The sequence below is a fragment of the Lissotriton vulgaris genome, chromosome 11 (assembly GCF_964263255.1).
Source record: "Lissotriton vulgaris chromosome 11, aLisVul1.2, whole genome shotgun sequence".
Classification (NCBI taxonomy): Eukaryota; Metazoa; Chordata; class Amphibia; order Caudata; family Salamandridae; genus Lissotriton; species Lissotriton vulgaris.
In genome coordinates, this window is record NC_141699.1 from 587,777,286 (window position 1) to 587,800,286 (window position 23,001).

Genomic DNA, 23,001 nt, shown 5'->3' on the forward strand with positions numbered 1-23,001 from the left:
CTGCTGTGAAAAGGAGGCCTGCAGCCCCCATCCTGGATATTCTGTGGGGTTCAGAGGAGCAATTTCTGTTGATTCAGGTCAGCCTATTGTTTGCTCATAGGATGCATTTCACACCTATTTATAGTTCAAATCTCTTCATTTAATTGTAATTGAGTTTAGCAAGGAAGGAGCGTTGCTGCACTCTGTTTTAGATTGATATATTCGAATCAACAGTTAAAATAAGGAACAAAACAATCCCCTAACAAAATCTCCCCTCTCTCGCCCACCCTCCCGGTATTCAATGGAGAAACATCTAGCAGTTCCAGCAAATGCGATCAGTTTATAACCTGCCTAGGCTATGTCCGCTGAGGGTACAGACGGAGAGAACTCAGTGAGGCAGAGTATGTGAAGATATTTGGGACAAGTGAGTTCTCGCAATTCTGTCAAGAGAAGTGCAATAACCGGGCACCAAAGTTCCCCAAAAGAAACGCCCTGTGAGGCATGAAACGGAGAGATGTTTTCCATGCCCAGAATATGCCAGAAGCAATGTAACTATCCCTGATGTGTAGGGATGTGGTTTGTTCCCCAGAGCGGGAGTATGTTTTGGTGTGCGGCCCAAAGAGCCAGTTTTATTTGCTTCCCCGTGTACACTTTAATGGAAAGGAAAGTGGATTATATAATCTTAAAATCGTGTAAACTTGGAACCTAGGAAGTTGTGTATCTAAGTATGAATCTATATCATTTAAGATTTGAGTCCAGTACTCTGTTATCTGAGGACATCCCCACAGCAAATATAAGAGTGTGTCTTGGAAGCCGCACCTGCACCTACACTCTGGGTTCCTCTCTGGGTTATCTTTATGTAGACATACAGGTGTTAGATACCAGTACATGGTTATCTTTGTGGCTGCTTCCATGCTAGCGGTGATGTGTGTCGTACTCTATAATACATCTCTCCCCATTCCTTCACAGTCAGGGTCCGGCCAAGTGCCCTTTCCCATTGTTTCTGAATTGCTATTGGCAAAGGCTGTAAGGGTTGATGTAGGAGGGCGTATAGTTCTGTCAGAGCTTTTTGTGACCAGCCATTTCTCATAGGGTGTGCCCCAGTGCAATTTACTGAGTGCCTAAACTAGTGATGGAGTTGCATGTAGTGCATTCGTTCTGTCTCCGGTAGGGCGTAGGTATAGGGTAGTGAGGAAAAGTCAGAATACCTTCCTCATCAAACATGTGACCTGCTGAGCGGTAGCTGGGTTGCCTCCACCGGTAAAAATGCTCCTTGGACTGTTCCTAATGAAAATTCACAATTATCGAATAAGTGATTCATCAAAAGGGGAACTAAGTGAGACCCTGTCTACTCCTGACTTGGTCCCAGGTCTCCATTGATGCCTTAATAATCCAGGCTATGTAAATGCTCTTTGGCCGATGTATTCGCTTAAGAAAGGGAACCTTCTATAGATGCAGTCCTGATACCACTCTATATTGGAATAGCCCATATTTTTCAGATTAGTCTCTGTTTCACTCCACTAGGTAGCGTAACTGCGCCACCTGATAGTATAGTTGTAGGTTAGGGAGACCCAAGCCCCCCTGTGTCAGGGGGAATGTAACTTAGATCTTATTTGCATTCTGCTTCCCAACCAAACAAATTGGTTCATTTCTTTCTGCAGGGTTAATATCATCTCCTTAGGGAGTGCTATTGGGAGGTTCTGGAAGAGCTACAGGACCCTAGGGAGAGAGGTCATTTTTAAAGTATCCATCCGCCCAAGCCATTAGAGTCCGTGTTGCTTCCAGCGGAATAGATCTTCCCTGATTTTTCAAAGTAGCATGTCATAATTCAGTGAGGCGGTTGCTTGAATTGAGGATGCTAATTGAATCCCCAGGTATGGGATATATGTATGTGCCCAATGAATCGGATGCTTCAATTTAAGGTGCGCTACCAGTGCCGGTAATAGTGAGAGATTGAGGGCGTCTGATTTGTTGACATTGACGCAGAACCCTGCTGCTTGGCTAAAAATATGCAGCTCCAATAGAAACGCTGGGAGAGCGGGCTAGGATTGTCTAGCGATACCAGTACATCATCTTCATATAAGCTGATTGATATGGAGGTTAGGCAATCATCAGACAGTGATCACAACCCACTATGCATGGAAATCCACTGGGTAAATGGGATTGGCAAGAGTGGAGGTTCAGAGACGCTTACTAAAGTGTTTTTTCCTTCCAACTGCAACCGGAAGTTAAAGTGGAATGTGGTTAAGTGTGAAGAGGGGAAACTTAATGTATTAAAGAGTTAGTTTTAGCTGAAATTTGTAGCCTTGCAGCCGTTGCGCTAGCAGCGCCTCATCCTCCCGGATCAAACCTGTCAGTCTCGTACAAGAACCTAACAGACAAAATAGGAGAGTTCTTTTTTAAGAGGCCACAGGGGACATCCACGTCAAACCAAAGACCCTCTAAGGGCAACCCCTGGTACACGGCAAATTGTAGAGGAAAGAGGAAGGCCATCACGCAAGCTATAAAAAGTAAGGACCCCATAGCAGTGAGATTAGCCAGAAAGGAGTATCGCAGAAGCATAACCTCAGCTAAGAAGGATTGGGAGGAGGAGGATTGGCAGCAGCTTAAGGTTGCTGCCTGTGGGAAAAACTCAATTTTGTTTTGGAAACTGATCAATGCCCTTGGTAGAAGGGGGGCAGAGCCGATTTTAAACCATATAAATGAACATTAATGGTATTCCCATTTTTTAAAATTGTACTGTGAGGATAGTGTTCAAGGTCAATTAATATCTCCAGCAGTGGAAATTCAGAGTGAACCTAGCATGGAGATAGGAAGCAAGGAAGACCCATTCTCCCCGCGGGAAGTCCAAGATGCTATTTTAAAAATATCACCAGGGAAGGCGGCTGGCCCAGACGGCCTGCCTGGGGATTTACTACTGCATAACCCCAAAATATGGGCAGACCTTATAGCTTGTTTAATGAACTTAATTCAGCATGGCCACCCTGTCCCTGAATCCTGGAAGGGCGCGGAGGTTATCACTATATACAAGAAAGGTGATAGAGAGGACCCTGCCAACTACAGACCAAAAGGTTTAATTGATACCATTCAAAAGGTAGTTGGCAGGGTCATCATAAACCGAATAGAGACATGGCTAATAGACGATAGTATCTTGACCCACTTCCAGGCGGGGTTTAGGCGTAATGTTGGTGCGATGGATCAGGTATTCCGGTTTTGTGCGGTCTATTGGAAGTCAGTGTCCATCACCAAGGGTAGCCTCTACTTGGCTTTCATAGACCTGAAAACAGCGTTTGATGTTATTCCACGTGCCAAACTCTGGGGGGTCCTATTGGACATGGGATTTCCTAGCTACTTGCTGCAATTCATCATCAAGCTCCATGAGGATAATTATGCAAGGATTCAGTGGGGGAGCCAGGGTCAATTGACAGGGAGGGTACCAGTCAATAGAGGGGTGCGGCAGGTATGTGTGATGGCTCCGACATTGTTCTCCCTCTTTATAAATGGGGTGGTGGACCATTTGAGGGAGGACCCTGCGGATGCGCCTGTCCTTGCCGGGGAGAAAACACCCACACTCCTCTTTGCTGATGATACCCTCCTGATGTCCAAGACCCCTAAGGGTCTCCAAAAATTGCTTGACCGCTTCAGCGTTTTTTGTAAAGACCTTGGGTTAACGGTTAACACCACGAAAACGAAGCTGATGGTATTATCTGCTAAAAGAAATCCTAGGAAAGTTTATCTCTCCTTGAATGGGTCCGCTTTAGAGGTGGTGGATGAATTCGACTACCTTGGGGTCAGGCTATGTAACAACATGAGATGGGACTCCCACATATCAAAAATGGTCTTAAACCTTGAAAGGGTCTCTGGAGCCATATTGAAGAATCAGCGCCTCTCTATTAGTAGACCAGTAGCCCCTGCCCTGGCAGTTTACGAGGGGAAAGCTCTAGCCTCTGCAGTTTATGGCTCTGAACTGTGGGGTGCCGAGAATACTAAGGCATTGGTAACTGCAGAGAACAAGTTTATGAGAGACATAGTTTCACTTCCTCCCTCGACCCCTTTGAAACCATTATTCTTTGATATGGGTAAAAGATCAATTTCAGAAATAGTTAGACTCCGCCCTTTGCTATTCTGGGTGCGCCTTAGAAGGACCCCTGAATTAGCAAAATATGCTTTAGTGTTGGACGAGCTAATTACCCTGAATGTATCCAACAAAATAAAGTGGCTCAATAATCTAAAGAAGCTGGTAGAGTCTATAGGTTTGGCTGAGTTCTGGGCCTCACAGTCCCCCCCGCTAAACAAATTGTTCAAAAAATATCCTGGGAGTGGGTAGAGGCCAAGGACCTCAATAATACAAGTTGGGGACCTTTGACGAATAACTTTCTTGAACACAAACCTTCCAGAAAGCTAGAACCATTCCTGGACTTTATCCAGACCCCTAGAGATAGAACTTTGTTCCTGAAACTAAGATACGGTACCCTCCCCCTCAAAAAATTTACGGAAGGGTGGAAGGGCAGGAGGGTGCATGACTTAAAATGCCCAGGTTGTCCATGTCTGGAAGAATCCCTTGGCCACTTTTTGTTCGCATGTATAGCCTATAAGCAGGTTAGAGCAAAATGGTTAAAACCTGTGTGTAGGGAGTTGGGAGTCAGGGATCATAGATCAGCTCTGCGTATTATTTTAACTAACACTACCTCTATGTACATTGTTTGCGGGTCGCCAAGTACCTTGCCAGTGCTTGGCTTATCCGGTCAAGGTTGTTATGCAATGTTTAATCAGATTAACACCAAGAATGTTTTTTTTAACTCTGTGTAGACCTCCTTCTATTTTTAACCTGTTTCTATTGATGATTTTTAATGAAATTGTTGTAATACTTGGTAAATTGTCTTATGTATTCTATGTCTGTACTTTTATGATATATTTATCGAATAAAGTAATTTCAAAATAAGCTGATTTTGTGTTGCTCCCCTCCAAAGTGGATCCCTGTAATGTTGGGGTCGTCTCGTACTCATTGGGCTAAGGGTTTCATGTAAAGAGAAAATAATAGAGGCGACAAGGGGAAACTCTGTCGAGTGCCTCTGCAAATCGGAAAGGGCTCCGATGTCTGTCCATTCACTCAAACTATGACACTAGGATGGTTAAAGCAGCTGAAGACCAATGCTTTGAATCTTTCACCTATGCCAAAGTGGGATAAGGTTGCTTCCAAATATGGCCAGTGTACTTGTTTGAAGGCCTACTCGCGTCAGTTGTTAAGAGCATGGCCTCTCTATGGGAATGTTTAGCTTTATCTATGAGGTGTAAAATGCATTTAGTATTGTCATTACATTGCCATTGGGGAATAAACCGAGCTTGATCTGGTTAATTATGTTTGGCATGTAAGGGCCCAGTTTGGCAGCTAGGATGCTAGTAAAGAGTTTTAGGTTGACTTTCAGAAGATATATTGGGCGGTACAAGCTGCATTGTTGTTTATCCTTCCCGGGTTTTGGGATAACAACTAAGGTCAATGTTAGCATTGAGGGTGAGACTGACCCAGGTCCTTTAAACAAGTTAAATAGCCTGGGCAAAACACGGGCAAGGGTTTAACAAAAGGTTTGTAAAAGATAGCTGTGAAGCCATCATGCCCCGGCGACTACAGGGGTTTTTGGTGGAAGACAGCTGAAATTACTTCCTCAATGCAAATAGTACAGTCCAAAGTGTCTTCTTGTTCCGAGGATAATCGCGTTGTGTTTGCCTCCCGTAGATACGTGTGAGTGGAGTCCAGGTCAAGAGGTTGCTCAGTGTAGAATACTGAATAAAGGGTCCTAAACTCAGGGGTGATATCCTTATCATCTCTGATCTCTCTACCATCTGACACTCGTAAGGAGTGGACGCCTGTCACCAGTCACTGGTTACGTAACTTGTTGGCCAGGAGGCATCCACACATCTCCCTTTACGTAAAAAGAGCATTGCAGTCTAAGTGCTGCATAATCCTCTCTGTTCACATCTATCCCTGCCAGCTGGGAGTGAGCCAACTTTGATTGGTGCAAACACAAGAAGATGATGGACGGAGCACTGAAACTTTTCAGACATTCACCCCTAGTCACAGATCTTGGTTTAATCCATCATTGTTCTTTAGCTCACTTCGCAACCCCAGTTCAGACACAGCCATATTCAAATCAGTCTTGACCTTGTTCTTCATCAGAACAGTCCAGCCTGAACTGCCAAGCCAGAGCTTCCCAGGACTGAAAATAAGCATCCGGTGAATGGTTTCAGGGTTTCAAGCCACATCAACTAGGCTAGCTTGAATCCAGAGGCAAAGTGAGCAAGGGACCCCTGCCGGGCATACCCTATCAACTTGGGGTGAACAAAGCATACACAAGGAGGTAATGGACGGAGTGCTGAAACTTTTCAGGCACTCACCCCATTCACAGATCTTAGTTTAATCCATCATTGTTCTTTAGCTCACTTCACCACCCCAGGATGCTTGTTTCCGGTCCAGGTAAGACCTGACTTGGCAGTTCGGGCTAGACTCTTCCCATGAGGAACAGGGTCAAGACTGATTTGCATATGGCTGGGTCTGAACTGGGGTGGTGACTGGGTTGTTAAGACCCTTCACATTTAATGTGAGGATCCAAACCATGGTGGAAGTCATGGTGACCATTGGTATGTTAGTGTAGGAAACTGGCTCTGTATATACTAAACCAAAATGAGGTATAGTGTGCACAGAGTCCAGTGGAACCCCAAAGGTAGGCAGAGGTAAAAGTAGATAGCACCTTACTCTCTATATTTTTGGTGGTGTGGGTGAACAGTAAGGCTTTGAGGGTAGTGTTAAGCAATTATTCTACACACTCAGGCAGCAAATGATGTCACAGGCCCAAAGACTGACGAATTTGTTTGTAAAATTATTATTTATTTATTTTATTTTATTTCTAGAACCAAGCAAAGCCTGGTGCATGTAAGTAAAATAAATGCTTTGCAAAATCTTATGCTGTGTTTTACAGTTGAATGCAGGTTCAAAGGTAGTTGAATTACAGGTAAATCAACAGTTCAGAATTACCTTTTAGTTACTTTGCAGATTACTTTTGGTAATCAGTGTGATATGCCTAGATATCACACCTCCTAGACAACAGGTAGGTAATTCACTTTTTGTAGATATGCAAATGTTCACTGTTCCATCAAAACCAACTCCACACACAGAACAATTTTCAAGGAAAAACTGTCAATGTATGCCTGTAGAGAAAAAAGAAGTTAACGGTTTGCAGGTAAGTACTTATTTGTGGGAGTTGGTATTCTGGGATTAGAGTGTCCACAAAAGAGGGGGAGCTAAGGGCTTTTTTTAAACAAGTCCAGCATACATGCACTGTGACAGATAAATACAAAAAGGGTATGCAGTTCCTGACAGGATAAAACAGGTCACCACCCTGTCCCATCAGAGTGAGGGGTAGGTCCTCCGCCACTGCACGGAGAAGACGCAGCACCAGTCTTTACTGTGTCATCACCTGCTGGAATACAATGACATGAATTTCTGACTCGAATGGTGTTGTCTTTTTACAGTGACAGGTAGCACTTCTTAGGGTGCTGTATGTGGTCTCTTACTTTCACTACAATTGACCACGATTGTTAGTGTAGATAGAAACTTATACTGGTCCTGAAGAATTGCCGTCCAATAGACAGTTTGGCAAGAAACATGTTGACCTTAAAGCGCGGTACTATGTAACATCAATACAGGGGCGTGCCACACTTAATTTTAACTAGGAGAGGGGCCACACTCATTAAAATTGTTCTGGTTGGACCCCTTCCTCCTATTTTAGCCCCACCTTTCTTTACATCTACACACGCTAGGCCCCTCACACGCACCGCACCTTAACAACAAGGAATAAAAGATCTCTGCAAAAAGAGCCCCTTCATGGGTGTCCGCCAGGTATTGCAGCGCCGACCCAACGAGGAGCATATCCAATGATGAAGCACGACACCTAGCTGTCAAGAGGAACTCCCCCCGTAGTCTAGGAATTAAATGAGCTTTCGCTCGCTTACACAACCTGTTTTATCCTATCAGGAACTGCATACCGTTCTTGTATTATTCTGGGATCAGAAGCAGGGTTCCCCCAGGGTCGAGGGTGCACTCTTGAAACACACCCAGCAGCACTAGGGCGGGCGGGTGCAGAGTGCGGAGTCCAAATGTTATCCAATGGCGAACAGGGGGCCTCCGGTTGGTGGCTGTTCACAAGCAGGCCACAAGGTTGTGGGATCAAAGCTCCTGGTGTTATGCTCAGGGCAAAGGGGGATCAGAGGTAGCACACAAGGTGCACCCACAGCGGTGTAGGGAAAGCTAGGTGCAGGGTGCTGTTTTGGCATTGGATGCCCTGTTGTTTTTAATGGGAGTTTCCGGTTTGGGATTTTGGTTGCAGGCTCGGTCCAGAAAGACTTCCAGGAGGAACCAACAGCTGGGCAGGTAAGTTGAAGGGGTCGGGGATGTAGGTGCACCTCGGGTTCTCTTCTCCAGGACACAGGGTGGCTGGATGCAGGGGTGTCTTTTGACGTCGGATTTCACTTTACCGGGCCACTCACGGTTGGAGGGTCTCTGTGCAGAGGCAACAGGCGACGTTGGGGAGTCCTGGCGGGGTCAACCTATGGTGGACTCAGACTCTGGAGTGCTTGGGAACCTCGATGAGACTGGTGGGCCACTAGAACTCAGGCTGTAGGCGGTGGGTGCAGCTGTGGTTCCAGGCGTCAGGTTTCTTTGTTCTCGGAAGGCTCAGAGTCTTTTTTGGGAGTTTCTCTTGAACAGAGCTGCTGTTCACAAGAGATCCGATCTTTGTTGAAGGCAGTCAGTCCTTCCAGGGGTTCTGGAGGTCGCTGGCTGCAGGACAAGGTGACTTTTGGCGCAGGATCTCTGGAAACTGCAGATGGGCCGGTAGCGCTGGGGCCAAGTCAGTTCTTCTTTGCAGTCTCCTCTGCTGGGCGTCTTCTTTCGTCTTCCCTCTTCATAGGTTGTGGGAATCTGGCTTCCTGGTTCAGAGCTGCCCCTAAATACTGGATTTAGGGGGCGTTTTAGGGTTTCTACCCCTTGGTGTGCTCACCCCATGTGGGGTAGTGGGCACGATTCCTAATCCGGGAGTGCCTGCCATCTGCAAGATGGTGGGCACTGAAGAGTGGGCTTCACCTCGCCTCCCCCACCTGAGGGGTGGGGTTGGCAGAGGTGGACACACCTTCTGGGTTGCCTGTCTTACCGCAGAAAAGGAGGGGAGGCAGGAAGGGGGCCTGCTCCTGATAGCAGGAGAGGCTGGAGGTCGCATTACAAAGGCGGCAAAGCCTTTGAAGCTCTCCTGCCACAGATGGATCTTCCTGGCCTGAGGATGTGTGAACACCTCAACCCAGGAAAGGCTTTGTTTCTGGGCTCAGAGAGCAGAGGCTCCCACCTCACGTGTCCAGAACTATGCCTCGTAGTGGCAGGCAAGTTAGTGCCAGTCAGGGAACCCACCAGAGGCTGGTCGTTTTTCAGGGGGAATCTCTAAGACGCCCCCTGAGTGCATTTTCATTAAATCCCACACTGGCATCAGTGTGAGTTGTGCTGAGAGGTTTGATACCAAACTTCCCAGTTTTCGGTAAAGCCATTATGGTGTTGTGGAGTTCGTAGTGACAGACTCCCAGCACCATATACTCTTAATTGCGTTACGGCACTTACAATGTCTACAAATTGATCTAGACACTGTAGGGGTACAGGGCTCATGCACCTGTACCCTCACCACTGTTACAGTGCACCCAGCTAGAGGGATTGCTGACCTATGTCAGGGCAGTGGGTTGTAGGCATGGCACACAAGCATGTGTGCCATGTCGACTCTTCACTTTGTTCTGCACCGAAACACGCAGTCTGCAATGACACTGTGTGTGTGTGTGTGTGTGTGTGTGTGTGTGTGTGTGTAAAGGTACAGGGCCTCTAAGGGTGGGTCTCCCCTGGCCACAGTGCCCTTGGTACCCATGGTACCTTTTACAAGGGACTGACATGTGGCCAGAGAGGTGCCAATTGGGGGTACAAGGTACAGTTTGGGGAAAGAACACAGGCCCTGGGAACCTAATTGGCAGGCACACAGGGCACATCAAGTCAAAGAGCATCAGTAGTCTGGCAAAACAGTGGGGGGGTTATTGCAACTGAAACCCAGCTTCCTCTTTTTAGATAAGCATCAACCTTCAGTACCCCCCTACATTGATCTCCAATTTGCCTCTATGTCTCCTCAGGATGGATGTAACTGCTCTGTAAAATGCTAGTCTCAAATGTGAGTACATTTCCCAAATAACAAAGATAACAACTATTGGTAACATAAAAAAGAAAGTTATCAAGTCCAAAGGTGTCACTACAAACGTACATTTCCTTCTGTAATGGTGACAGTGGGTCATCATTTGGTCTTCGTTCCCGTCTCCCCACCCAGCCCGTTACCTCATTGCTAAGTCTCATCGCTCTCTGCTCAGGCACATCATGACAAATCCGCCTTGACTAGTCTGCACTTCTTGCTGCACCATTGTGATTGTCTCTGGATTTAGTCGCCAGTCTCCAGACACTGCCTTGCGTTGCTGCCCACGTGGGCGTTGATGAGTCACACCAATATTCCACAGGTGAGAAGTCACAGGGCAGAAGTCACGCTGTTTTTGTAGGGCTATTGCCACTAGGTCCTGGTAAAGCGTCAGGGTATGTTCCCTAAAGTGCACCAGGGATGCTCACAGGATTTTTGGACAATATTTTCTTTTAGCTGAAAGTCATGGACACAGACTAAGCAGAAGGCGATGATATGATGAAAAATATCCCTAACATACAGGATGATATCCAAGCCTTCTGCCCCCATTGGGACCCCTTTAATGCGGACATTATTCAGTTGCAATGTATTTTCAAGGTCCTCGGCGTGAGCCTGCAGATTAATATGCTGTTTCCGAAGGCCGATGATTTCTTGTTGCAGGCTTTCCAGTTAATCTTTGCGGGTGTGTTCATGGTCCTTAATGGCAGAGACTCAATGCCCTACAGCGTCGAGGTCCCGCCTGACCTCCTTCATGTCATGATATAGATCTTGTTTGATTGCCTTAAGGTCATCTCACAGAGATGGGAAGAGTACCTCAATGAAACAGTGAGTCATTGGCTCCTCTGTGTTATTTCTCTCTTGGAGGTGGCTGGTGAGGGATGACCGGGCGCAGTCACCCGCTTGGGTGGTAGGGGGTCTGGTGAGCATATCTTTTCATTTGCAATCCTTTTTTGCCCCAGCAGCTGCCATGTTCTGAGGCCCAGCAACTGCCCCCCATCTTCGCTCCTGTCCTTCGACCTATTAGCAGCGAGTTGGTCAAAGAGTAGATTGGGTTGCTGTACAGGGGTTAAGTAGTTCTCTGTGCACTGGGGGTGGATGTGGCTGAGCACCTCACCACAGGCACTGGTATGGCAGATGCCCTGGAGTGAACCCAGAGCGCTATGCCACTTTCTGGGGGCTGCCGCACACTGTGACAGGGGTGATTGAGTGCCCAAGGATGACGATTTGTAACTCTTTAGAGTCTCTGTCTGGCAACTCCCTCTGTAGGTAGGTCTGGTAGCTCCTGGGGGTATCCCCTGTCATACTAGTGTGGGGGGCAGCTGTGTTTTTGGAGCAGTAGCTAGGTCCGACTAGTCGGTGGTTGAAAGTTACTGCGGCTTGGAACCTCAATGTCTGGGTCGTGCCCGTGGTAGAGCCTGAACCTGGATAGCTGCAGTCTCTTGTTGGAGGGCCTAGTCCAGGGGATGCTGTGATCCAGTGCTGTAGAGGAACCGGTAGGCCCTACCGCTAGAGTACGCCTCTATCCTTCAAGATGGCCCAATCAAGAAGCTGGTGGGAGAAAAACTCTCAAGGCCCGCAACTCCCCTCCGGGGCCGATCGGGACAGAGCAGCATCTCCAGGTATGTAAAGTGAAGCAGGCCACCCCCTGGGATCCATGTCACAGGGCAATGAGATCCCAAGTCAGTCTCTGCAGCTGTGATCTTGGTCTCCGAACAGGCGCCGCCTCTCCATCTGCCACTGGCATCACCTCTTAAAGAGCTCCCAGTTTTGGTTCAGTTGCTGGGTAGCATCGCTTCTCTGACTGCAGCTGGCCTTCCCAGTGCCGGCTACCCTGCCAGTGGGCAGGATCATCACCCGGCAGGAGGCTCCACATTTGCGCTGCCTCTGCTGTTTGTCTGCTGCAGGCTCTAGTTCACCACATCTAGTTTGGACCAGCAGGCATCATCTTGCCTCCTCCGAGCACTCACCTGTCCGGGTTCTAGTTTACTGCAGGGAGAGGGTGCTGGGGCTGCCACAGCTTCACACTGAGTGATCCTTCACCAAAGGCACCCCCGCTCTACAAACAGGCCTTCGGGGAGAATTAGGCTGTGGCACCCTCCCCAGACATCTTGAACAGCACAAGCTCCTGGAGGATGTCCAATTTGGCTTCCGTCCAGCCCATGGCACCGAGACGGCCCTTGTGACCGTGCTGGATGAGCTACGTTGGCGGGTAGACAGGGGACAGGCAGGGGTTTTAATCCTGCTTGACCTATCTGCCGCCTTCGATACGGTGAACCATGGCATTTTGTTGGATAGGTTAAGAGAGGTAGGGGTTGCAGGGAGTGCCCTTGGGTGGTTTGAGTCCTTCCTCCAGGGTAGGGAACAAGATGTGTCCCTCCCTCCCTTTCAATCCTCCTTCTCTACCATCTCGTATGGCGTCGCTCAAGGCTCGGCAGTTAGCCCAATACTTTTTAACATCTATATGAAGCCCTTAATAGCGGTCATCAAACAATTTAAGATCGAAATTGTTAACTACGCTGATGACACACAGCTGATTCTGTCCTTGGAGGGAAATGAATCTACCTCCTTTGGGAAATTTCACAACTGCATGCGAGCCACAGCTGAAGTACCGAAAAAATTATTACAACCCATCTAGAGCCATACTTACAATAGCCCAATACCAATTACCAATAATCAGTCGGTTGGCAGTGTAGAAGGTTCAATCGTTTATTATAACAAACAAACTCTGCCAGAGGAGCTCCTTGCGACCTAACCCCACGAGGTCCGCCAAGAAGACTGCTGGCACATTGTCAGAACATCACATATATACTGTTACATTTCGAAACCGTTACCCAAGATGGAAAAATACAAGTTGGTACAGGTTGGTGCAGAGGGAAAGACCATACATGGGAAAGAAAGCGCTCTTGGTTTAGCTCATCTCATTATAGCAAGGTCATGAGGGTGACTCCCTTCTGCTAACTCCGAGAGAGTCCGCGCAGCACCCCTCGGAATGTGCTTATCCAGCCTCCCCCTTCTACCTATAACCTTGACAAGCCTAACATGCAGAAACAGCAGTTTGCAACAGTTGGGCTATTTCTCAGGGGAACGACTCTGGCAGAATGCAAGGATAGGACAAGCTAATGCAGAGCTCGAGCGAGACCACAAATTGGCGTCGTTCGAGTCAAGCAGGGCTGTCTGTGATCTAGATACAAAAACATGCAATATAGCGTATGTTAATTCCTAAATTACTTTCTTTCGTGTGTATATTAATGTTTGCGTTTCTTCGTTAGTTTTCTAGATGCATCACGCTAACTATAAAAAAAGCAACTATATGTTTTGCTGAACTGAAAGTCAATTCCGGTTCCTCACAGCGGAATGGTTGAAAGCCAACTCTTTGCAATTTAACACAGGAAAGACCGAGGTGTTATACTGCCCAAGGCCCAGGATACAATCTCTTCTACCTATCAACTTCTGGCCAATGGATTTTTCTCCACTGGTCCAGCCGGTGAAGGCAGTACGGAATCTGGGTGTGAGGTTCAATAGTGACCTCACCTTGGATGCGCAGGTCTCAAAGGTGGCAGCTGGCTGCCTGAACATCATTCGCCTCTTGAGAAAAATCCTGCCCCTGTTACCGCCCCCTGCTCGGATAGAGGTGGTGCGCTGCACCGTGCTCAGTAGGTTAGACTACTGCAACGCCTTGCTGCCGGAGTCCCCTAGCTATCTCATGGATAGACTCCAGAGACTCCAGTCTGCAGCTGCAAAATTAGCCCTAGGATGGCCAACTAGATCTTCCTCCTCAGGGGCTCTGGCTCAGTTGCATTGGCTTCCGGTGAGGCAGAGGGTGACATTTAAGTCCCTCTGTCTGACCTTTAAAGCCCTCCATGGGTTAGGGCCCTGCCTGCTTACAAAGGAAGTTTTCATGGCATGTGCCGACCCGCAATCTACTGTCCTCCTCGGGCAGGTTGGTGACCGTGCCGAGGTTTAGGAGATCTAGAGCAGGAGATAGATCGTTCAGTGTGGCTGCGGCCAAGCTCTGGAACTCTTCCCACTGAACTCAGGCAGGTCACCGGCCTTCTTGCTTTTAGAAGGCAGTTGAAAACCTGGCTTTTTCCCTTTTTTCCATAATCCTTAGCCTGTGATTAGCTGCCCCTCCTTTTTTTCTTTCGAGTCTGCCAGCGCCAGGATGCCTCTCGAGGTGATAGCGCGCTTTATAAGTTAAATAAATAAATACTAGGCTTGGGCCAGGAGACCAGACAGAGAGAACGTCTCATTCGTCCGCCATCTGAGTCACAGCCCTTTCACACCTATTTATGGCTGAGCACAGACTGAGAGCTGGCATCGACCTATGCTAATTAGCCTTTTGATGGTTCAAGAATGTAAAGGGTGACTTTCTAAAAGTGATGTTTCCTTAATATTTGTTAAAAATCTGAGTACACCATTAAATTGATTTTTTTAATAACTATTACATGTTTTGCCCTATTATAGTCAGGCTACAATGGTAGGCTTGAAACCATGTTTCCAATTACACTATAGTGGATGGCTCAATAGGTGCTGCAGTCCACTAGCGGCATTTAACTTCCAAGCCTGGGGTACATTTGGGACCATATACTAGCGACTTATTGGCATATCAAATATTTCAATAGGTAAATGCTATATCACGTTAAAAGATTAAAAGAGGGGGGCACAGGTACCTCATTACTGGATAGTATGGGTAAAGTACAGAGAGTTGTATAGCCAGAAAAATATTGTGTTCTGCAAGAGGTGAAAAATCAGAAAATGTGGATTTCCTACAACCTGTCATAGAGAACAGGTGAATTTGCAGCCGGCTGTCTCTTGGTGATCGGAGCAATCTTTCTCTTCCATATCCTCAGGTACTCTATTTCCAGAAGTTTTTTTGGTCTACAAGTGCTAGTGCTATTGACAGGCATGTGACCTTTTTCTCTAGGCCCTGCAAAATGTCCTTATTCGACCAGCTGTGGGCATTCTGATTTACTGCTGGTTCCCCAAGGCCTGTGGTACTGTTACAGTCTTATCGGGCAGACAAGGCTCCCTTCATGCACCAGACATCTGCAGGGGTACTCTGGTCGAGCAGTTTAAAGTACTTCCTGGCAGTGGATTTAATTTTAGAGCTTGTACAGCACCAGTCATTGCCCACATATCAATATCCAGTCTGAGATATATAATTAACTTTGCTTATCTACAGTAAATTGACACTCCAAAGAAAGCAGTAGCTTCTGGCATTAGCTGCGGGGCTGAAATAACCCTCATGCTATTTTACTACTCAAATGAGAGTGAGGGACAAGCCTCTACGATGACTGGTACACCATAAGTACTGTTCAGTCCTATTCCATGTTTTAAAATTACCCCATTGGTCACCTAGACTCCAATCGTGTTTCATTTACCTATTGTATTTAGGATGCTAGTTTGTCAATGGTTTGAGTTTCAAGTTATGGTCTTTAGTAGGTGTAAGCCAAGTCACACCATTCATGCCTCTCAAGTTAAATGGGTGTCCCTGACCACTGAATAGGGTGAAGCTGGGTGCAAGTTGTTGGCCAGGGAAAGTGTACTAAAGCTGTAGCCAATGTGGTGTACTGGTAACTGGGGCAAAAGAACCTGTAGGGCATGCTTTATATTACCAGAAGAGCTCAAGTCCTACCGCAATTAAGTGCTGAAATGGAAAGACCTAATTTTTGGCATCTAATGGTTCAGTCTTTGGGATGTTTTATGTTAAAAACAATTGGTTGCAGGTGATTTTTCTATTGGTTGGGGTGACTACTGGACTGGTTTGTATGTGTTATGTATGGGTTTCCTAAGTAAGTGTAATTGCTGCTACCTGCACTAGGCCTTGTAGCCATGGTGGGATACGGTGGGTCAATACGAAGCAGGGCACCACTTGGTAACAAGGAGTCAGCACAAGGTACTTATATCAAATAACCACGAACCAAGAACTTAAAGCAACAAACAATAAGATAACCTGGACTGGTTATACCCAACATACACAACAACAGGTGCGACCTGGAAGGGAGTGTAGCACGTAGCCAGGGAACAGAGGTACGTACAAGGAAGTTGGGTGGTGGCTCATGGATTGATAGCTTAAAGGAAAAATCCCAGGTTAGGAGAAGAAACCCTGGGCAGAAAAGTGCTCAAGAAGAGCCCTGTTTGAAAAGCAAAAGCAAAGTATAAGGAAATTGCAGGGTGAATACCTAAAATAAAGGAAAGAGAAAAAGAATACAAAAAGAGATGGCACCTGGGAAAGCAAGGCCACGTAAAGGCTTAAAAACCCTAAAAAGTCTGACGAAAATTAAATAGGGGCAGATGGAATGGATACAAACCAAAAAGAGAAGGGAAAAGCAAACTGAGAAGTAGCTGTACCTAAAATAAAACATACAAAGGAAGAAACAACCCTTGAATAAACCCCCTCAGCAAAGTGATTTAAGAGGGGCAAAAGGAGGATCTTCAGTTACAAAATCAATCAAAGACTTTGTGGGGAAACATTTCAAAGGGATAAAGTGATAGAAGTAGAGCAGCTGGATGGTGAAAACCAGCCAACATTAGTCAACTCGGTATCCCGGGAGTTAGACTCGCCAAATCAAACCCATCTCAATATCTCTGAGCTATTCGTGGACCCAAGGCTGTCCTCATCACCCAGACTCTTTCCCCCTTCTGACAATCAAGAATCAAAGGGAGAGTGTGAAGGGTCAGACATAGATGGCGACTCTCAGAATAAAGGGCATAATAACCATGTAACGCAACATCTTGAAGAGAAGGAAGGAGTGGAAATATCTTAGGATAGAGTAAATGACACTTCAGGGCCATCTATGGTTGACCTCAAGGTCACAGGAACTTCAAGTGCCACAATGCTGGACATAATGTTAATCCTACAAAAAATACTGCAAGGCCTGTTAGAGGTATCGATAATGAATAATGACATTTTAAACAGTCAAAGAAAACATTTCAAAATTATGGTGGGGGGAACTGAAACAAATTAAAGACCTTTTACCCTCCATAGTTAGGCCAGTCGGTGGGGACCGACCTGGGGGGGTTGAGACCCGGCAGGGAGGTGTGATGAGTGATACCCCAATGCAAAAGGAGGAGCATAGTATATTTATATCACAATACTCAATGATCATAAAGAAACAGGGGGAAAGGAGGAGCTGAAGTCTACCGGAATTATCCTTCGGCTATGGCGGTTTCAACTTAAACATTGGGATCGGCCCATTGAATGCCACGTCTGACCTTCATATCTTAAATGTGAGGACTGTGGACATGCTATCATTTACCACTGTGCATCCTTAAAATACCACAGAGGCCCAATACGTGCAGCCATCACTATTTTCTGTCTGGACAGTTCTTGAATTATATACTTATCTAAGTTGTTGTTGTCTATTTTCAGCTCCATTTAGGATTTCTGTCCCCATCATGGCAGTTTCCAGTTTTTATAGGCCCATTCATTAGCTTGGTCACGATAGTATTTTTCTATGTGGTTTCCTGATGAATGCGGCATTTGCGCCAAAACGTGTGTGTTGGAGATACTTTGAAGAACCAGTGCCACATTTTTATCTGTTTAGATGCGATGTGTGTTCATTATTAATTGAGTGTCTTCTGAATCTGTTTCAGCAATTGTATCAAGTCTTTTGTGTCTGTTATATGTTTTTTATAAACAACAATTTCACTTATACAGTATATACAGATTGATATTACTATACTATACAGAGAGCCAAATGAGGGTTATCAGCAATTTAATCTCTGTATAAAGTAATGAAGATATTGACATGTTATTCATTTGATTTGTATTGTTTGTTGTGGTCTTTAGCCACTTTTTAAAGGATTTTGTAATTGAAATAAAATAATATTTTTGCTAAGTTTCTGGTACATTAAGTTGTTCCTTTTTATGAATAATCATTGTGAGGTCTGTTATCATATGTTTTTGACCTACTATGTTGCGCAGTGATTCAGTTCTGCTAGCTATAAGCAGCGTATACCATAACCAAGGAGATGGAGGAAAAACCTAAGAAAGGGCCAAACCATAATCCAGCAGAGGAAAAGGGAAGTAGTTATGGAAAAGAGTTTAACAAGGAATTTAAAGGCAACTCTGGGAAAAAATATCCCCGAAAAAGGAACAGCTATAAGCAATTCAAAAGCAAGGAGGAACAAGAAGGTATGGAGAAAGGGAAGGAAATAGAACACCTAGAAAGAAGGGAGGAGGATTCAAAGGGGGGACCACAAGATTTAGGGATTAAAGCCAGACAGGATCTGTGGTTATTCTTCAAACCAAATGATCAAGGGAAAGGCGGTAAAAAAGTGACGAAATTAAATCCATTAAATAGATCACAACTGCTATTCTCCCGATCTAAATGTGCAAGTCTACAGAATATGGGTACTGAGGACCTCAGAGAAGTAGGATTTACTGTAAATAGAAAAGGGAATGAAATAACCACGGTTCTCCTACACTCATGGCTAGTAAAGTCAGCATTAGTAAAGGCAGAGCACAAGTTAAATATGGAAGGTATCACACTAGTATAGAGGACAGACATGTTAGAGCATGACAAGTACGAGATGCTACTCCTTTGAATCATGCAGGGTTGGGACTAAGGCAGGTATGGTTGATTGATCCAGGTTGGGATATTTAGGAAGATCTTGAAATTCCCATAAGATGTAAAGAAACAGAGAGGGTATACTGGCTGGAAATAGATATAGGGTTCTCTCATTCCCGGCATATGAGGAAGATGGTTGGTTAAGTTAAATCGACTAGGAGTTAGGGTCATCGCACAGCCTGGCATATTATCATGGAACATGAATGGATCTAAAATAATATTGAATCTGAAAAGCTTTAAAGAAGCTATTGACAGTAATGAGATTGTGTGTTTTTAGGAGACTTGGCTGTGCGACGAATCCCCATTGATCGAAGGGTTTGTCCAACAAATAAAAGCAGCAAGGAAGAAACAATTTTGTTGACCCTCAGGTGGGCAAATGACGTTGGTCTCTACAAAAATTGCCAGGAAGGTAGTCCCCTTGGAAGTAAAATGCAAATGGGCAATGGGTTGTAGAGTGCTGTTGATGAACCCAGACCCTCGATGTGAGAAGTTGGCCCGATATGCAGCGTTCGCTTTTCTAACGACCACTATGCATCGGTCCAAACGACCCTTATGGTGATTGGTTGTAAGTCAACCTTAGACCAGCTATCCTAGTAGCGTGGATACGAGCAGTCTTCGGGCTAAACTCTAGAGGGCGTGTTAAGCCAGCTGTAATACCATCACATACCCCTTGAACCCCAAGTGAAAGGACACCACACAAGTGTTATGAAAATAAACAGTGTATTTATTAGAATCACAACAGCCCTGGACTCTTTATGAGGACAGGGTACTAAGCACAGAACCAAAACTCTTAAGAAAATACTTCAAGTGCACAATTAAAACAAGTGCCCGAGGGCACGGAAAGTTCTAGTGGTCTCGGGCGGACCCGATAAGTCGGAAGCGAGGGACTCGGGACCCTTAAGTAAGGAGGCTATGCAGACACCGTAGTGTCAGAGTTACCTAGCCACAAAGGCTGCGGCTGCACAAGTCTTACAGGCGTCGGGGTCTTCGCTGACGAGCCAGGAGCCGGAAGGAAGGAGTTGCTGGCCGGCGACCAGTGATGGATAGTTCGTAGAGATCCAAGCCTGGATCAGAAATCGATGATACCTGAAAGCAGAGGGGACCAAGTTCGTACTACTAGCCAGTAGTCAGAGGGTACCAGGAAGGCACCGGATGGCCGTCACCTTGACTAGGTGAGTGGGCGACGCTAGGCTCTGCATTTTCACGGACCAGGAGGCGTTGTCGGCGACCAGGATGGAGGTGCGAGCTGTCCCACGAAGATTGATGCTGTCGGCGTCGCTGGGCCCAGGATTGGGGCAACAAGCCTTGGCAGATTTCAGGGCCACGTGGTGGGCCTAAAATGGCGTCTTGAGTGGACCAGGAGGGTCCGTGGTGCTCCTCTCGTAAAAAGGAGCAGAAGGCTAGTCTGGAGCAACCAGACCAGCGGCGTTGGTTTGTCGTTCGTCGTCAAAGGGTCACAAGCCAGCGGCTAGTGATCGGACAACGTGCTGAGCAGCAGCAGAAGGGCCCCACGCAGATCGTGGAGATGCTGGGAGACTGCACTTCGGTGCTGGAGCTACTCAGGGTCGGGGCTTCTCGGACCCCAGAGCACTCACCAGAGAATTCCTTCGGTGGTCGTGCCGGTTAAGAAAGCGTGCAGGTTTTGATGATGGCCGGTCCCTCGAGGTCTCGTCGCACCCACAGATCTCAGCTGAGCTGACGATGTGGGTAGAGGTCAGAGGTGCCAGGGAAGCCGGTTCTCGTCGAGCTGGGTCGTCGGATTCCTGAGGAAGGACTTGCAGCAAACCGCAGAGTTCTTAGATGGTGCCTGCGGATGCAGGGTGACTACTCCTTAGCCACAAGGGAGAAATCTTGAGAAGAGTCTCGAAGTCCTTTCGTAGAAAGTATTCTTGATTCAAAGATGATCTAATCTGGAAGGGTCCCCGCTCCGGCCTTTATCCTAAAGGAAGGGGTGGGTACATGACTAGGTCCTGCCCTAGGGGTGGGACCAGGAAGGGGGGTAGTTACACCCCTCTCCCCTGCCGGACTTTCCCCAGGCCGGGGGCCGCGCTCCCCTGGAACTGGTTCTAGCCGGCAGATGCGTAGTGAGCACCGAGGTGCCACTCCGCAGTCACCTTCGTGTAAAGCCCTACCTACCCAGAATACACAAACCCTGTCTGGGACGGTGCGAGCACCGCCCTCGACAGGAAACCCTTTGTCCAAGCTCTCCTCGCTGGAAGGACTCCCAGCAGCAGGAGGTCAGACTCGTGTCTGTGGTGGCAGCATCCATTTTGTGGAGCTGAGGCTTTAGTTAACTTTGACCGGGGTTCACAGTTACGTACATGTCGTGTCCCTCTAGAAGGGCGGAATGCTAACCTCGTCGCCAGAATTGGTGAGGGGGCAGCATCCCGATTCGTATGACACCTTACTCGACATGTCTTGATAACGCTATACCGAAGTTACCGATATGATACGCGTTATCATGGAACAGCTATTGGGTCTTGGTTCCGCAAGCTGCAACCGGGCTCGGCTCGTGCCAGAGCCCAGTTCACACGATTCCACGCACTCTGCCTTCAGGATTGTTAAGGCCTGCCATAGGAGTGACTGATAGGAACTCGGGTGTCCATTTTGAGTTTAGATATAGGGATACTATACCTACAGCAACGGGCGAGTACACCACGTTGCCCCAGCTGTCAGGCAGCCAGTTGTGTCAGATTTAGGTGGCCAGCCAGGGGTGGCATAATACATGCTTCAGCCCCTGGTAGGCCCTGGGTTCACCGATGCCCTGAGTTACAGGGTCTGACAGGGTGGCCCAGTTCCAATTGGGTAATGCACCTAAGGTACACGCATCAATTTAGTGAGAGAACAGCTAGGCTGTGGGTCTGATTGGCAGGCCCACAGCCCGAGAAAGTCGTAAACCAGTGAAACAAAAGCAAAAAGTCCGGGTGATCATAGGATTGCAGACCCTACTCTCCTACACTCGATACGAAGGAATTATAATTGTAAATGTGTATATACAGAAGGGAAAAGAGAATGAATACAAGTCAGAATTGAAAAAACTTAAAGAAGATATGCTGTCTTTAATCGATAATTACCAGAAGGATGTACTTATTGTGCTGGGTGATTTCAATCATAAATTAGATCCTCTATAGGATTGAGCCATGATGTAAGGAGCTGTTGACTTCATACAAGATTAATGATGCCATCTTTCTGAGGGTGGATATGTCAGCACATGATATGGCTCTAGGGCAAATTTTGTGCTCAATGGGCTTAGTTTGTATAAATGGCACAATTGAGACAGATCGACCAGCAAATCGTACTTTTAAAATAGGCCAGCAACCCTGACTGATTTACTATGTGTTTCTACATGCTTGGAACTTTGCATTAATTAAGAACTTTGAGGTGGCAAGAGTGGAGGGAACTGATCATTACCCACTGAAGACTGAAATATATGGAGCAAGGAAAAAATAAAGAGATATAGCCCTCCAGGTCCATATCGACTTCCAAAGGTGTCTCACAACACATATATCTGAGACGCATATTGAAAAATTAGCTGCTGTACAGCAGACCCAAGCATTAGGAAACAACCCGAATATTAAGGATAATGGATGAAATGAAAATATAATCACACAATTGGTGGAATGCCTACGGGTTCAAATAAAACCAAGTGTATCAGCTGATGGTAGGAAAAATAGAACCTAAAGCAGAGGAGACCTGGTTTGATGAAGAATGTTGTAAAGTAAAAACAAGTATAAGACCAAGGGAAAGAAGACTTAAGGGAAATTATAATTAAGGCTCCTAGCTTTATGGTATTTATTTTTTTGACATTTCTGTCTGTATTTATCCATATTTATTTTTTGTCAACTTTATCTGTATTTATCCATATTTATTATGGGTTTAGTGAAAAAAAATCTGAAACAGGCATAGTTCCACATTTATTTAACCAATAAACATGCAGTCATGCTTGAGTGCTTGTCAGGTTTAAGTGAAATGAACACCTGCAGAAGATAAATTAATGCACCTGTATGAAAATATGAACATTTCAGTATCAGCCTAGTGCATATCTATTGCTGTTTAAGCCTCTTTACTAAAATTCCTTTTTTAATCCCTTTACCTATCAATCCACACAGTTAATGAGATGGCAGTCAAGGCAAAGTGTATTTAGAATCACTCAAAAAGCACCCAATTTCCATTTGTATCCACATTTA